Source organism: Elaeis guineensis, chromosome 8 (genome assembly GCF_000442705.2).
Source record: "Elaeis guineensis isolate ETL-2024a chromosome 8, EG11, whole genome shotgun sequence".
Classification (NCBI taxonomy): domain Eukaryota; kingdom Viridiplantae; phylum Streptophyta; class Magnoliopsida; order Arecales; family Arecaceae; genus Elaeis; species Elaeis guineensis.
This window is the reverse complement of record NC_026000.2, coordinates 42,953,081-42,967,405: the sequence shown is the minus strand read 5'-3', so window position 1 is coordinate 42,967,405 and position 14,325 is coordinate 42,953,081.

Below are 14,325 nucleotides of genomic sequence, written 5' to 3'. Positions count from 1 at the left end.
GTGCAAGGGCTCCAATAATTGTGCCTAATGGGCTTCCTAATGTAAGTTGGATAACTTAAGTTAATAGAAATCCTAATGCAAGTAGGACTTGTATTATATGATTGAATAGGATTCAATCTTTGTTCCTATAAAAGGGATCTCCCCTAAAGTTTCTAGAGCATCAAAACCAGTAGCCCCTCACACCTAAAGGCTCTCCCCACACCCTCTCTTCCTTCCCTTTTCTCTTCTCTTGGGTGTTCTACATGCCCTTCCCTTGGGATGCACGTCCCAAGGTGTTCCATGCCCAAAAGAGTTTGGATGCCTCTTCCTTTCTGATTTCTAATATTTGGTAGTAGCACATAGCAAGGAGAAACTCTAAAAAGAGGAGAAGAAGAAGATCAAAGAGAAAGATCAAGTGTTGATCATGATCCAGGCTTCATTCAGATTCAGCAGGTTAAATTTTGGAGAACCAAAATTCAGATTTAAGAAGACTGTTCTAGGCTGATTCAAGTGAATACTTATAGAGGTCAGATACTTATATGGCTAACAGAGAGCCTCATCTCTTCCATATCTAGATTTGAAGAAAAAATTATGAAACAGGTATGTGATTTGTTCACAATCTAAATTTCAGCATATATCAATTTCAGCATATGAAATAGATCTATTAGGTTTTATATTTTTATGCATACAAAATTTAGATTAAAATTATTTTAATTTTATTCTCTACTACGATGTTTAAAAATTAAGTTTTGAAATATATATGCATGCATAAAATCCCAAAATCCAATAGTGGTATCAGAGCCATGGGTTTTCATATGCTGAATTTTAATACACATATTTTTGAAAAGATTTCAAAATTAATTTTTTCTTTGATACATACGATGCATGGATGGATCTTCAAATCTAAAATTTAATTTTAGATTTAATTCTAGAATATATAGTTGATATGTTGATACATTCATAGATTTGAAAATTGATGTAGAAAGAGTTCTAGTTCATGTGAAATAGATACATGCATGAAATTTAAATTTTTTTATGATCTGAATTTTAATTCATTGTATGATATATGATTATATATTTAGATCATAAATTTAGCTTTAATCTGATCTATAATTAGTATATAAGATATATGATATCATGTTTAGATCTGAAATTTTATTTAAGATCTAATTTTACATGCATATATATGATCTATGTTTGTATGTTAGAACTTAAAAATTATTTTTATATTTTAATATTATTTTTATATAAAGTATTTAGATCTAAAATATAATTTTAAAATCTAAAATTTATATTTGTGTATGAGGATTTTGATCATGAAAAAATCAAAAATTAGGTTATATAATAAGATTACATCTAAGATTTTTGATTTGAGACATATGAGTCTAATTTGATTAAGTAATTGGTTAAATCGAGTCAAGTATTAAATTAAGTTAAATTAATTAAGTTAATGATCATACAATTATTGTTGATCAAATGATTGAGTCTCATATGTAGAATCGATCAATCTAAGGACCTAATTTAGCTTGTTGATTTGTGTCCGATTTATTTGAGCTAACCAATTCTGATTAATTATCTAATTGGTGTCTAAGATAAGTAATTGAAAGGAGGTTATTTAATTGATTTCATTCACTTACCTGACCAATTTATTGGTGTCTAAAGAAAGCAACGAGGGGACCCCCACTAATCTCCACTTACCTGCCCAATTTGAAAGATTGAGTCACAAATATAGTTGCTTGGTGGTTTAATTTAGTCCATGTCAATTACATCAGTCATGTGAGACTGATTAAATGAGATCTAAACCCAAATCTCTCCGTAAAATATTAAGTCCAAGATCTTCCACCATTGTAGATATGCGGACGTACTATCGACGTTGATTGTTCTCGACTGGTCACAGTGGTTCAGTTGCATCAAGAATACACAACCACTCTATTAGCAAAAATTACTGCAAGGCAAAGATGAGGTTGGACCCAATAACTATTAGGTGAAGGATCCAATGATGGCTTTACACCTGCTTGTGAACGGTGGGTCTGACTTAATTAAGAAGTGCGGGCAATAACTGTTAGGTGAGCTCAAATGACTTAGAGACCAAGTGGCTACAATATATTTAGAGAAGCATCTGGCAAAGAGTTATCATCGCATCGATATTTATTCGTATTATCAATAATTGTTAGATGAGGTACACAGCATCGGTGGGACCGTAGCACCCCTAGAAATCTAATTGTCGCATTAAGGTTTTCATTTCTTCATCCGAAGAGTGTAGGAGTTCTGATAAAATAGTGGAGTCTCTTTTTACATCTAAAAATTTTTACAATAAAATTATAAAATAAATATAAATATCCAATTAAATCTTTGCTCTCTGCTGTTCATTATGCAGCTTCCAATCCTCTAACTTGTATCCTAGATATCAACCGATTAACTGAAATCAAGTACATAGACTAGCTTACAAACTTAAGAATTATTCTTAATTTTAAAAAATTAAGTAATATTTTCTACCAGATTATTCTAATATTGACAACCCATCCAATCCATAGTCAACGAGCTATACTTGATGAGTGGATAGACAATGACAATAAAGATAGGTGCTATGTATGAGTACATGTACACTACCAACAACATGTTGATTCATGCACAAATATTATGAGGTGATCAAAGTCGCACAGCACATGTGATGCATGATGGGCAGTAAGTCTATGATTGTTATTTGATAATGATCGAGGATGTTTAAAAAGCTTAAAAAGCTCGACATGACCATGCATAAGGAATTACTTATGAATTTGATCTTGAGATCTCTGATTAGTTTATATGGATAGTTTATGATAAACTACTATATTAAAGACCATCATGGCACTTTATCTGAATTGGTCAAAGTATTGATAACAAAGAAACCTTGAAAGAGTTTAGAGGTAAATATCTGAAGAGCCTAAAGAAATAAAGATACACCTAGAGTAGGTATGTCGAAATTGCTCAATACATCCTTACGATTTTCTCTTCTCCTAGTTGAGCTACAGACTCTAGTGTAGAGTCGATGAAAGGTAGAGGGCAGAGGAAGTAACCCTTAAATTAGCTATAGAGCAACAGTTGCTGCTACGGCCATGGGTATCTGTCCTTTGCAATCATCATTTAGATTTAGTTATTAGAGACAGTCTCTATCATTTGCATGTTGATGCATATGTGAACTTAATTGAGCAATCAGTGAATGTCATTGGATCTGAGAGATCCAAAATTAGATAAAATTTAAAATATATGTGGAACCTATAGCTAAGTCATATTAGAGAAGAAATGATAAACAAACTGAAAAAATATGAGTTTGGACTCATTGACTGTTGAGTCAAATCTAGTTTGTGATCATCTCTTTGAAAAATATGATCAAGCTATTCTTGTGGGACAAGAGAAAAAGGATCACTGAGATACTTATCCTTGTACATATTTGATGTGTGTAGCCCATGTGATGTGCTAACCAAGGAGGTGTCTCTATTTTGTATATGAGATACAAATCTGAAATTTTTGAAAGGTCCAAAGAATTTAGATGTAAGTAGAAAATAAATCAAAAAATTTTTGAAGGTACTTTGATCGGATCGAGGATGCAATACCATTGAAATAAATTTCTTATTATCTCATAAAATGGCATTATTTCATATTGAACCCCTCTTAGTAAATCTTAGCTCAATGAGATAAGAAGAGTTATGTGACTATATGAGATATGATTGATCCATAATGAAATTTACTGATTTATTTATATTTCTTTAGGGACATACTTTATTTTTATTAAATTGGGTTCTCTCTAAATCTATTCCTACCACACCATATAAGATATGACATGGTGAGAACTGAATTTTGATTATTTTAAGATACAAGGATGTCCAGCCTGTGTCTAGGATAGCAGATGGATATGTTAGAGGATAGGTCTATAAAGCTCTTCCTAAAAGAGTTTGGATATTACTTTCTGATGGGATTATACTATGATTGTGACTCAATGCTATCTTCTTGGAAAACTATTTAACCAAGATGAAGCAGTGAAGGAAAGTTAAGCTCTAAGAGAATGTCTCTGAAGAGCAGGGAGCCTTGGGACCTTAAGAACATATTAATCATGAGCCAGTGACGTGTATTCCTCCTTGACCTCATACACATAGTAGAATTTTAATCCTCTTGAAAGATACTTGAGTATGCTTAATAGAGGATGTAGAGAAAATTATTTCTCATGAGAGATAGGAAAGATAGAGATGATCTCAAAACCTACAATGAGGCGATGTAAGACATCGACTCCAAGAAAAGATGTGAAACAACTTTCTTGAGTAGAGATATTTTGAAGATTTCTATATGGAATAGCCTATGGATTTCACTTCTTGTGATAGGTGATCACAAAGACCATAATACCTTTGGAGTTGAAACATTCATTTCAATGATATGATCAAATTATTTGATCAGATATGAAGAATTATGGATTTAAAAGGATCAGTGAGAGTGTCCAATACTAACATCGATTAAAATATGGTTGAATATAGATTTCTTCATGAAAGATATCAAGTGAGCATCCTAAAGATCTATAGAGATAGATGCAATTGGATGCTTGCATTTTCATAGATAAAGTACAAAGACCAGATGCTGAAAGCATTCAGCATAGAAATCTCAGAGAAGGATCTACTACTCTCTCGAGTATAGTCATAGCCATAAAGTACTTGAACTGATTATACCATGATTGTCACACGTAGATATTGGTTGTATCCAGGCTGTGAGCGCTGGATTGCTGTGAAAATATCCTTAAGCTATTAAGAAGAATAGAGGATACATTCGGAGAAGGATCAAAGCTAGGAGTGGGAGGATACATCAATTCAAACTTTTTGTTTGATGTTGATGGTAGAATGTCTACATCATGGATGTATTCCTATGTCGATATCTTAGAAGGATTGCAAATAATCGATCAATGGAAGCTGAGTGCACTGTAGATGTGTAGGATGCATTCTGGTTGTAATGTTAGTTGCAGAATTAGTTGTCATACCATCAGATGCCATGATACTATCTGCAAAGACAATGGCATCATAGCCCTTGCTAAGGAGCCTAGGTCTCACCAGATATTCAAGCACATAGAATAGCAGAACATGGGACTACCTCGAGTAAAAATATATAAAGGTGTAGAGAGCAAATTCCACATATGATGTGGATGATCCACTGGTAAGTCACTTGGTTAGCTTAAGACTATAGCCTGTCTTGTGAAGATAGGTTTGGTACATGACAGATTGACTTTAGTGCAAGTGAAAGATTGTTGAATGTATGCCCTAGAAGCCAATCTTGGCTGACACATTTCATATCTCAAAGATATAATTTTGTACTTATTGGGCAGTTATATTACCATTCATATCTATGTGTCCATGAATCATCCAAGGGATTAACAAGATGATGACACATATTCTCAAAGAGTTGAGAATTTGAGGCATATATCATTGATGGTTGATTTCTAAATTACTCCTGGTTATAGGATCATCATGGAGATAGTGATTGATCCGAATAGATCAATGCACGGATCACTTTCTTCAGACAGATGGATCTCGAGTTTATAGTATAAAGACACTGGAGCGAGAGTGTAGGTGGTTGTTAGAAAATAACTAGCACTGAGCGTGACCAACATGAGAAGTCACATGGATGTCTGCACACTCATTAGTGACTTTCTCGATGCTGCAGTTGTATGACTGATTCTTTGACCTAAGATGACACTACTGCTCACAGTGAGACTGCTGGAGTTTGACTGACACATCAACATGAGTCTCAAGAAGTTCTTGTAGTAGATGTTGACGACAGTTGGTTCACTATAAGAATGTGGTATGCATCAAGATAGGATCTCTCGATCCTAGCAGAAGAAAATAGTCCTATAGGATTTAAGAGGCTGAGTCCTTAAGTCTATGATCATAGCAGTGTGATTGATAGAAAAGTATTTTCATAGAATCACATATGGACTTAAACTGATTGAATCTATCATATGACCGATGTTGAGGTTTGACGATTTATCCACGACCTGCCATCTAGTCGAGACTCACGATAAAGGGATTGAATGACACATTAACTATACCTAGAGGTTCATTTTAGTTCTACTGGGTTGTCACTACATACTATTAGGTGTCACTGGTGGATTGTGAGAGCTCACTAGGGTTGTTCAAGATCGACAATCCTTATTGAGTTATAGTAGAATTATTCTGACCCATTGAAAAGAGTTTCAATGATACGATGATAGAGATCATTGTATGTCTCACTACCGATAGAATTGAACCTATGAGGTCACACAACAAAAGGATTAGACCTAAGTAATTGAGCTTATAAAGTGTCAATTGGGTTTAGAGAAACATATTAGGTTCATGGTAACCTTGCTGGCACATGGTTGGATCCAATTTCTCTTTCTGTTAGGATTACTTATTTGATAAGTTTATTCTAACTTAATTACCTGCTAATAACCTATATGAATAAGATTCATGAGACTCCAATTGTTGGGTATCTAAGGTTATGAATCACATAAATTAAGGGTACAAGTGCCTTATGCATCTCCTTGATAGTTATTATGGGGCACCACTTTGATTTGATCAATTTGAGCATGTCCATTAATTAGAGGGCCTTTGGTTTTCATATGGGGTGTCTCTTGGATGCAAAAGAGGGTGTCTAATTATGGGTGCAAGGGCTCTAATAATTGGCATCTAATGGGCTTCCTAATGTAAGTTGGATAACTTAAGTTAATAGGAATCCTAATGCAAGTAGGACTTGTATTATATGATTGAATAGGATTCAATCTTTATGCCTATGAAAAGAGACCTCCCCTAAGGTCCTTAGAGCATCAAAACTAGCAGCCCCTCACACCTAAAGGCTCTCCCCATGCCCTCTCTTCCTCTCCTTTTCTCTTCTCTTGGGTGTTCTACATGTCCTTCTCTTGGGACGTGCATCCCAAGGTGTTCCATACCCAAAGGAGTTTGGATGCCTCTTCCTTACTGGTTTCTAACATTTGGTTGTAGCACATAGCAAGAAAAAACTCTAGAGAAGAGGAGAAGAAAAAAATCAAGGAGAAAGATCAAGTGTTGATCGCGATCCAGGCTTCGTTCAGCTTCAGCAGGTTGAATTTTGGTGAACCAAAATTCAGATTAAAGAGAACTGTTCTAGGCTGATCCTGAGTGGATACTCATAGAGGCCAGATACTTGTGCGGCTAATAGAGAGCCTCATCTCTTCCAAATCTAGATTTGAAAAAAGAAATTATGAAATAGATATGTGATTTGATCATAATCTAAATTTCAGTATATATCAATTTCAGCATATGAAATAGATCCATGTGATTTTGTACTTTTATGAATTCAAAATTTAGATTAAAATTATTTTAATCTTATTTTCTACTATGGTATTAAAAAAATTAAGTTTTAAAACACAATGCATGCATCAAACCTCAAAATCCAACACATATTTCTCTAGTTTGTTAATCATTTCTTCTCCAATACGACTTAGCCTAAGGGTTCCACATATACTTTAAATTTTATATCAATTCTGAATGTATCAGATCCAATGGCATTCACTTCTTACTCAATTAAGTTCACATATGCATCCTCATACAAATGATAGAGACCGTCTCTAAGAACTAAATCCAAACGATGATCACGAAGGACAGATATCCATGGCCACACAGCAACTGTTGTCCTATAGCCAATTTAAAGGGTTACTTCCTTAGCCCTCTATCTTCCCATCGACTCTACACTAGAATCCACAGCTTAACTGGGAGAAAAAAAATCGTAAGGATAACATTGAGCAATTTCGACATACCTACTCTAGGTGTGTCTTTGTTTCTTTAGGCTCCCCAGGTATTTACCTCTGAACTCTTTCAAAATTTCTTTGTTATCAACACTTTGATCAATTTAGATAAGATGTCTTGATGGTCTTTTATATGGCAGTTTACCATAAATTATCCATATAAACTAATCAGGGATCGCAGGATCAAATCTATAAGCAATTCTTTATGCATGATCATGTTGAGCCTTTTCAGACTGCTTGATATCCTTGATCATTATCAAATAATGATCATAGACTGACTGGCCATCATGCATCAGATGTGCTATGTGACTCTGATCATCTTACAACACTTGTAGATGAATCAATATGTCTTTGGTAGTAAACATGCGCTTATGCATAGCACCTATTTTTATTGTCATTGTCCATCCACTCATCAAGTATAGCTTGTTGACTTTAGGTTGGATGAGTTGTTAATATTAGAATAATCTGGTAGAGAAATTGCTTAATTTTTTAAAATTAAGAATAATTCTTAAGTTTGTGAGTCAGTCTATATAATCAATTTTGATTAATCGATTGATATCTAGGATTTGAGCTAGAAGGTTGAAAGCTGACACAATGAACAACAGAGAGCAAAGATTCTAATTGGATGTTTGTACTTATTTTAATAATTTACTCTAAAAATTTTTAGATACAAAAAGAGACTCACACTATTTTATCAGATCTTCCACACCCTTCGGGTAGAGAAACGAAAATCCTGATGCGATAATTGGATTTCTAGTGAGTGCTGCGGTCCCACCAATACCGTGTATCTCATCTAACAGTTATTTGTAACACGAATAGATACCAATGTATGGATAACTCTTTGCCCATATACTTCTCTAAGCATGTTGCAGCTACTTGATCTCTAAGTCATATGGGCTCACCTAACAGTTATTGCCCGTACTTCTTAGTTAAGCCAGACCCACCGTTCACAAGCAGGTACAAAGTCATCATTGGGTCCCTCACCTAAAGTTATTGGGCCCAACCCCATCTTTACTCTACAGCAACTTTTTGCTAAGAGAGTGATTGCATATTTTTGATGCAACTGAATCACTGTGACCAGCCAAGAACAATCAACGTCGGTAGCACGCCCGCACATCTACAATAGTGGAAGACCTTGGACTTAATATTTGATGGAGAGATTTAGATTTAAGTCTCATCTAATCAGTCATCACATGATTGATATAATTGGCATGGGCTAAATCAAACCACCAAGCAACTATATTTGAGACTCAATCTATCAAATTAGCCAGGTAAGTGGAGATTGGTGGGGATCCTCCTGTTGCTTTCCTTAGACATCAATAAATTGGCCAGATAAGTGAATGAAACTAATTAAATAACCATCTTTTAATTACTTATCTTAGACACTAATTAGATAATTAATCCGAATAGGTTAGCTTAGGTGAATTAGACTCGAGCCACAGAGCCGAATTAGGTCCTTAGGTTAATCGATTCTACATATGGGTGTTAATCGATTTGATCAACAATAATTGTATGATCTTAGACTCTATTGACCTCATCCTAATTAACACTTGACTCAGTTTGATTGACTAGTAAATTGATTCTAACCCAATGTGATCAAATCAGAAACCCTTACATGTAATCCAATTATAAGACCTAATTTGATCTACCCATGACCAATCTCTCATGCACAAATACTAATCTCAGATCTTAAATCAAAATTTTTAAATCTAAATTCTTTGCATAAAGAGTAAATTTTGATCTCAAAATAATTTCAGTTCATGCATACAAATATGTATCACATACATAAACAAGTTCAAATCATAGAAATAAATTTTAGTCTTAAACATGCTTTCATATATCATATATATGAATTAAAATAGATCTCAAAACTCTTTTTAGATCTAAATAATAAAACATATATCACATATATACTATAAAAATTAGATCTAAAAAAATTTAATCTAATTAAAAATTTTAATATCGTTCTAGGATAACCATTCAGCATAACAGATTATGCCTGGGTAACCATATGTCAGAACGATATCAAAACCTTTCAGATCTGAAATTTTTTTCTACAGATTTTAAATCTAAATCTTAATCTCATGCATATGATGTGGCTCTGATACTATTGTTAAAGTTTTATGGTTTTATGCACGTATGATTTTTCAAAATAAGTTTGCAACAAAATTTAAAAATTTTCAGATTAAATCTAATTTAATCTAAGTATGCATAAGATCATATCTTCAAACCATAAATAAGATCATCATATGGGAGATAAGATTCAGATATAAAAATTAAATAGAAAAAAATAAATTTAAAATATACCTGGACATGAATCAATCTTCAATATGAACAAATGATCATAGATGTCTTTTGAAGGTCCCTTGTAGCTGCACAAACATCCGACCTCTACGGGTATCCACATGAGATTCTGATCTGATCAGAAATTTTTTGATCTCACCAGGGTGCTAGCTTTCTTGTAGAGGTTACATCTTGATGGTTAAAAATCTTTTTTTTTTCTAAGACACTCTTAGAGAATAAGAAGATGTAGAAGGATCTTGATCTCTACGTTAGATATCATTAGAAGAACTCTTTCTTCTCTTTTCTTCCTAAAATTCATGCACCAAATCTCTACAATAGAGATGTAAGAATTTTATCCAACTTTTAGATAAAGAAAAGAGAAAACATCCATGTTTAAACATGGACAAGAAGTGGAGAAGAAGATGTCCTAATAACCAACTCTTGGTTGTTGCAAGAAAGAAGGAATGTTTGTAACAAACCTCACACCATGGACCTATGATGCCACACCCTCTCTCCTTGCTTTTCTCCATGTGAACTCCTCTGGTTTTTGGGTGTTGAAATCTGATTGTTATCCCCTCTCTCACAACCCAAAGGGTGCTCTTTAAATAGATCAATAAGGAGTTTGATCTAGATTAGGAATCAAGAGTCCATAATGCTTTGGACTGTTATCCTATTTGATGCCGCCAACAACTTCATGTATGCCCAGATTTTTACATGCTAAAAGGGATTTTTTTCTTCTCTCTTACATGCTAATAAGATGAGAAAACATAACGTTGAAAACTGGTTGTGGTGTGGCATCAAATTGGTTTGGGGCATGGGCTTTGTTGGCGAATGGATAGAAGGTAGTTTATGATCATAGGACTCTTATTTAAATTACTATTTTAAACTCAATTAAAATATCAATTAATTCTAATCATATTAAGATCAGATTAGGCTCAAATAAATAGAAATCTAAATCTAATTTGAAGCCTAATTAATTTAGATTAGATATCTCTTAATTGGTGGAGGAGTCCTAGTCCAATTGGACTCTTTCTTGGTGCTTGAGTCAAACTTAATTTTTAATCCTAATCCAATTAGGATTTGATGCACCTATGAAAATAAAAATTTCTAGTCCAATTAAGAATACATGCATTCTAGTCTAATTAGAAATTAGGTCAAATCCAAATTTTAATTCAACTGAGACTAATCATCTGATCCTTTTGGGGTTATCCTATAACCTTATTGGGTTGATCAAATCCAATCCATAATCAGTCAAATTTAATCTAATCAAATTAGACTTGATATAAGCTTCATTGCTCAATTAAATTGAGTGAATTAGCAATCCTATTACTAATTAATCCTCTTATAACTCACTAACTCTTTAGTAAGTTACATAATGTAATATTTACATTAGATCAATTATCAATCAAATTGATAATCAAATCTTATTACGATTCATAATCATCATTCAACCATCTGATCAGTCAAAAGTTTCTTTTGTGTGTGACCCCTTCGATTCTATTCTGTCTGATAATGAGATATATTATGATTTCTATCACAATATCATTGAAACTCTTTTCAATGAATTGAAACAATTTCAACTCTACCTACCAAGGATCATTGATCATCAAGATGATCCTCATGAGTCTCACAATCAACCAGTGACACCTGACAGTATGTAGTGACAACCCAGCAGAATAAAAGATAAATTTTTAGGTGCAGTTAGCATATGATACAGTCTCTCTATCTTGAGTCCTGACCAGATGGCAGGTCATGGATGAATCGTCAAACCTCAACAACGATCATATGATAGATTCAATTAGCTTGAGTCCATATGTGATTCTATAAAAAAATTTTTCTATCAATCACACTGCTATGGCTATAGACTTAGTGACTTAGCTGCTTAAATCTCATAGGACTGCTCCCTTCTGCTAGGATCGATAGATTCTATCTTGATGCACACCCCACTCCTATAGTGGACCAACTGTCACCAATATTCACTAAAAGGACTCTTTGAGACCTATGTTGATGTGTCAGTCAAACTCTAGCAGCCTCACTGCAAGCAGTAGTGCCATCTCAGATCAAAGAACCAGTCATACAACTACAGTATCGAGAAAGTCACTAACGAGTGAGCAGACATCCATGTGACTTCTCGTGTTGGTCATGCTTAGTGCTAGTTGTTCTCTAATAACCATCTACACTCTCGCTCTGGTGTCACTATACTGTAGACTCGAGACCTATCTGTCTGAAGGAAGCGATCCATGCATTGGTTTATCTGGATCAATCACCATCCTCATAATGATCCTATGATCAGGAGCAATTTAGGAACTAACCATCAATGACACATGCCTCAAATTTTCAATTCTTTAAGAATATATGTCATCATCTTGTTAATCTCTTGGATGATTCATGGACATATAAACATGAATGGTAATATAACTGCCTAATAAGTACAAAATTATGTCCTAGATATATAAAATATGTCAGTCAAAATTAGCTTCTAGGACATACATCCAATAACTGGGGTGCAAAAGATTGGTGTAGGCGACATCAAAATTAAGAGTCCAAAGGAGTTTGGACTCTCACCCAAACTCCTACCTAAACTTTATCTCTTCCCTATTTAAACCAAACACCATGTGGGGCATTAGATAAACCAGATATGATCAGGTTTTAATGCCTAGAAAGGGGACGTGTGCATGGAAAAAAAAAATCAAGGGGAGAAGGGCGTGGCGTGTATGTCCATGGCATGAGGTATGGTTGCTTCATATCCCTTCTTTCTTACAAACAATCAAAGGTTGGTTGTTTGGACATCTACTCTCTTATCTTTTATCCTAGTTTGGACATAGATTTCTCCTCTCCTCTTTGCCCAAAAGTTAGACAAAATTCTTACATCTCTAGTGTGAAGATTTGATGCATGGGTTTTAGGAAGAAAAGAGAAGAAAGGGTTCTTCTCACGATCTCTAGCATAGAGATCAACATCCTCCTACTTCTTCTTCTTCTCTAAGAGTGTCTTGAGAGAAAAAAAAATTTCAACCATCAAGATGGGATCTCTGTAAGGGAGCTGGCACTCCAGTGAGATCAAAATGCTTCTGATCAGATCGAAGTCTCATGTGGATACCCGTAGAGGTCGGATGCTTGTGCAGCTACAAGAGACCTTCAGAAGACATCCATAATCATCAGTTTGCAGTAAAGATTGATCCATGCCAAGGTATGTTCTCTATTTATTTTTTTATTTGATTTTTATATTTGAATCCTATCTCATATATGATGATCCTGTTTATGATTTTAAGATTTGATCTTATGCATACTTAGATTAAATTAGATTTAATCTAAAATTTTTAAATTTCACTGCATACTCGTTTTGAAAAATTTTTGCATGTATGAAATCATAAAACTCCAACAGTGGTATCATAGCCACGTCATATGCATAAGATTAGAATTTAGATCTGAAATCTATAGAAAAAAATTTTAGATCTAAAAGTTTTTAATGTCATTCTAACGTAAGATTGCCAGGTATAACTTGTTATATTGAATGGTTATCCTAGAATAATGTTAAAATTTTTAATTAAATAAAATTTTAGATCTAATTTTTACAGCATATATATGATATATGTTTTGTTGTTTAGATGTGAAAAGAGTTTCGAGATCTATTTTGATTCGTATATATGATATATGAAAGTATGTTTAGGATTAAAATTTATTTATATGACCTGAACTTATTCATGTATATGATATATGTTTGTATGTATGATTTAAAATTATTTCGAGATCAAAACATACTTTTCATATAAAGAATTTAAATCTAAAAATTTAATTTTAAGATCTGAAATTAGTATTGGTGCATGAAGGATTGGTCATGGGTAGATCAAATTAGGTCATATAATTGAATTACATCTAAAGTTTTTAATTTGATCATATTGTATCTAAATTGATTTAATAGTTGATCAAATCAAGTCAAGTGTTGATTAGGATGAGGTCAATAGAGTTTAAGATCATATAATTATTATTTATTGAATCGATTGACATCGATATGTAGAATCGATTAATCTAAGGACCTAATTCAGCTCTATGGCTTGAATTTGATTCACCTAAGTTAACCTATTTAGATCAATTGACCAATTAGTGTCTAAGGCAAGTAATTGAAAGGTGATTATTTAATTGATTTCGTTCACTTATTTGATCAATGTATTGATGTCTAAGAAAAGTAACGAGGGGACCCCCACCAATCTCTACTTACCTAGTTAATTTGGAAGATTGAGTCTCAAATATAGTTACTTGATGGTTTGGTTTAGCCCATGCCAATAAGTCAT